General features: G+C 29.3%; 1 pseudogene; it reads left to right on the top strand.

The window, feature by feature from the left end:
- Positions 1 to 3,706: 3,706 nt before the first annotated feature.
- On the top strand, positions 3,707 to 3,825 carry LOC112483522 (annotated as a pseudogene).
- The last annotated feature ends 872 nt before the right edge of the window (positions 3,826 to 4,697 follow it).

Raw genomic sequence — 4,697 nt, forward strand, 5'->3', positions numbered from 1 at the left:
AGTCTCTGTATCCCCACAGCCTCATTAACAGGTGTGTTATCAAAATATTGGATTTTTGCAAATCTCATAGGTGAAGGATATTTTAGTGTATTTTTAATCCATTTCCCATTTGCCCTGAAAATACTCCTTGGCTGTGTTTGCAGCTGTAGTGTTTATTCTGAGATAACTTGCAGATTACAATCCTAACCTTACCCCAAAGTTTGCTATAAATATCTCACTTTTATTATTATTTTCCCATTGCTTTAGTATATTGATAGTCTTTGGAGACAAATGACATCGTTCTATTTATAGCATTCTGTTTTTAGTAGTGGTATTTCCATTTACAAAATATAGTAATTCTCGGTTGCTGAAAATGTTAAATCCTAGAAAAAGAAGCATTTTCCTATGCATGATGTTAACATCATTTTCGAACAGTTGTTAGCCAAAGATTCATTTGATGAATCCAATTTATGTATACATTTCTGTTACATTAGGATTAAAGACAAGTTCTGTTTAGAAATAACTCCAAGAACAGTTTTTATATTTTGTTTTGACATTGAAAATCAGTCAGGTTTTCTTCAGGCTCAAAGAGCGCGTTTATGTAAAATTAAATTAACGCTGGCAGTGAGCTGCACTTTTTTTTTTAAATGGGAAATGGGTTAATTTTCAGTTCTCTTTCTGTGAAAGACGTTAAAGTGCCTGATTATGTATTTATGTTAATCTGAATATCCATTTCTGTAGCTTGATTGTTCATATATTTTAATCATTTTTATTTTATATTGTTGGGCATTTCCATCTCAGTTTTTCACAGACCTTTGTATTAGTGATATCTCATTTTAAGTATTAGAGCTTGCAATAGTTTTTCCTATTTTGTCATGTCATTTTGACTTAGTTTGTGGTATTTAAGTTTTGCTTCGTGGTATTTATTTTGCTTTGCCTTGCAAAAAAAAAAAAAAAAGAAAAAGACCAATAGGCTTTTTTCTCCAAAGGCTAATTCATTATTGCTACATCATCCATATTTTCACTAATGATTTAAAATGCTACCTTATTAAATAGTAAATTTCTATAAATCTTGGGTATGATATTGGAGATCCTGTTCTGTTTTATTAGTTTTTCTATTTATCTATAAACAATTCTATATGGCCTTAACAAAAGAAGCTTTTTGAAATGGTTCTATTTCTGGTATAATCTATCCCCAATATTGTTTTTCTTTAGTTTTTCTGGTTAAAAATATTGTTTAAATATTGTTTAAATTTTCATCAAAATTTAAGCAAAATCATCTATTTTGCTTCAGGTAAAAAATTAAGTGATTATTTTTAATATGATCATGATACCTTTATAAACTAACAAGAGAAAATAAAATCTATAGAATGTGAGGCTTCTTGTCCAAAGTAAGGTATCTCTTTCATTTTTTTTTTAATCTCTTTTGTACGCTTAAGGAGTATTTAAAGTTTAACTTTACATAGTCATTCAAATTTTACTGATTTCTTGTTACCTTTTTTCTTAGATATTTCAGCAATGTTTTTGCTATTGCAAATAAAATCTTCATTCTTGTAGTATAATCTAAATGGTTATTATTTTTTTATGTATAACACCCGTTAATTTTAAATGTTAACTTTTCTAAATTGCATTATGCAAATTTTACTTTAGTAAATCATCTTGTTTGTAATAGGTTGTACAATAGATTTCTTTTTCTAGATATATAATATCTAAGTATATCTCCTGTATACATACACATAACACATCTTTCTATTTATTAATCAGGATATACACATACATATGGCCAATTCCCATTTTATTCAAGTGTTTTTATGATGAATGAGTCTTATATTTTATCAAAGGAGTTACCTAAAACTTCTGTGGAAATTACATACATTTTGATTTTTATAATGCTTAATACTTTCATTGAAATGTTAAGCTAGTATCCTATTGAATTTAGTTTTATAAACTGTACCTAGCAAATACATAACTTGATTTACTTTCTGAATAAATAATATTATAAACCCTATAATGAAAAAATAGGCTTTTTTTCCTCTCAGAAATCTCTATCATTTTCACATACACTAAAATCTATTTTAGAATTTATTTTACTCAGCTGAACTATTTGTTTATGTCTTGGCCAGTATCACTTGTTTTCAAGTATGAACCCTTGTAATGTATTTGACAAGAGGGAAAAATTTTGTCTTTTCTTTATTTTGTTCTTCTCATTATTTTAGCATTGCCTAGGCCATCTTTGCATAAATATATTTTCTCATATTAATTTTGAATTTATTAGACAAGTCCCCTAAACACTGAAATTTTATTGAATTCATTGTCTAATATGGGTAGAAAAGATACCTCAAATTATGTCATTTTTCTCCTCCATGAACATGACTTATCTTTCCATTTATTCAGAATTTCTTTTGTAAACTTCAAGAAATTCTTCATATTTTCCCTCCAAAAAATCTTTATCATCTAAAACCACCTATTTCTTCCGCTCTCTTCTCTTTACTATCTATCCTTTACCACTCTGGCCTCTCTCGAGCCTGCCAAGACTTTTCCCATAATAGAACATTTCCACCCTATTCCATCTGCTTGGAAACTCTTTTTCCTAATATTCACATTTTATCTCTTTCTTGTCATTCAGGTCTTAGATTATATTTCACCTTTTTAGTGAGGCTTTCATTATACTACTCTCTAATATGGCCTTTTAGTCAGTGAACAATAACCTATTCTCTGAAAAGTTCTTATCTTGATCTGATATTTTTCTTATGATGGTGATGACTAATATCTCTGTTTATTATTTGGCTTACTGTACTAGAGAACAAGCTCTCAGAGAGCAAAATAATTGTCTATTTTATTCACTGCTAATACTCTATCCCTAAAAAAAAAAAAATGCCTGAAAGAGAGAGTAGGCACTAAAATTTTATAAATGAAGAAAGGCTTATCTATGAGAAAGCTTATTTTAATTTTAGATATAATACCTGAAAATATACCCTTGGTTATCATAGAGACTTGAAAAATCACAGTACAATTTCTTTTCTTAAATCTCCCAGTAAAATATACCTTTCCTATCTTCCTTTCTCATCTCCTTCTATATATATTTCTATTCTCAACACTTTCAGCATTTTCACTTGTAAACTTTCCAACAGAAAGCCTATATACCCCTTTACCTTTAAAATATACTTTATGTTCTCTAAAATTGAAAAAGAGAGAAGAACTAGAGGAATGCATTATTAAAATATCTTTTGGATTCCTTCCAAGAAAACATATTATTACTAATAAATATAGATACTAGGACTGTAAAGGATATATATTGATAAGTATTAGAATGGCACCTAAAAAGGAAAAATATAATAGTACGTGATAAATTGGTTTTGGATGTAGGGTTTTGAATCTTCTGAGGAAATTTTAATAATGTTATGTTGTTATTTTTATCTTAATTTTCTAGAAAGCAGATTAGTTTAATGGTCATAATGATTTATGTTCATTAGTTTCTTGTCCAGCCGACTCTTTGGAATAGTAGATGTTTGCAAAGCAGCATGATGTATATCTGCAAATATTGATTTATAAAAGCAGAACTTTTTATAAGACAATATACTAGTGTTTTTGCTGTTAAGCAAAGTGATTTCCTTATATTTCACAAATATTAGTGACAATCTGAGCAGTGACCATTAACAATAATACCTACATTCAGGCATTAAAGATCTAAAAGGTCTAAAAAAAAATCCTATAAGTACACTTGATTGTCTACATCCATGCCACCCTGAAAGCGTCCGATCCCATCTGATCTCGGAAGCTAAGCAAGGTCCAGCCTGGTTAGTACTTAGATGGGAGACCACCTGGGAATACCAGGTACCGTAGGCTTAAAAATAAAAAACAAATACACTTAATTATGATAAAATACCAACTTAATTGAAAAGATAAAATCAAATTTGATATGTGCATCTCAGAAAACATAGAAAAATAAAAGAAATATTAGTTCTTTCAAAATAAGCACTGAGTCATTATGTACATGTGAATATTTATTTTAGTTTGCAGTACTCTAGTATAGTTAAAACACTGTAAAGTCCAATGTCCACTTTTTATAGCCTGTAGTTGTTAAGAAAGCAAAAGACAAAAATCTGGAAAGAACTCTAAAGTTATAGCAAAACAGTAAGATTGAATCTTAATAACTCTCCTTGTCAATGACATTTTGCCAGCACATATTTCTCAGTTCAATAAGAACCAGAGATTTCTATATGTTCGATTTCTGATGTGTTGGTAAATTAAGCAGCTTTATTATGTAATAGTTAAGTTTCTTGAAAATTCACATAGTTTACGTTGCTAAGGTTCTTCAAAAGATACCATATTCAGAATGACTGTTATAGACACTGTGCACATCATATGATATAAATAATAGTTTTGAAACAATATACTGTATCAAATTCCTATGGGAGATGGCTTATTTTCTTCTGTAGTACTTTCCATACAACGATAATCTACTGCCAAGTGTCTAATCTCAACTAATTAGACTCCAAAACAAAGTGGAAAGTCTATGAAGAGAACCCTTTGTTTGTGAAACCATTTTGTCCTACAGACACAATATGTTATCAGGAATCTCTTGAAAGCTATACATGAGAGAACATAAAGGGTGGGAAGAGTAAAATCAGTTTTATTATTTCTTTCCCTCCCTTCTTCTAGTATACTCAAAAGTATGTACACACATACTTACATGGAGAGGATGAAGTCCTTTGAAT

The sequence above is a fragment of the Pteropus alecto genome, unplaced genomic scaffold (assembly GCF_000325575.1).
Source record: "Pteropus alecto unplaced genomic scaffold, ASM32557v1 scaffold46, whole genome shotgun sequence".
NCBI classification, from domain to species: Eukaryota; Metazoa; Chordata; class Mammalia; order Chiroptera; family Pteropodidae; genus Pteropus; species Pteropus alecto.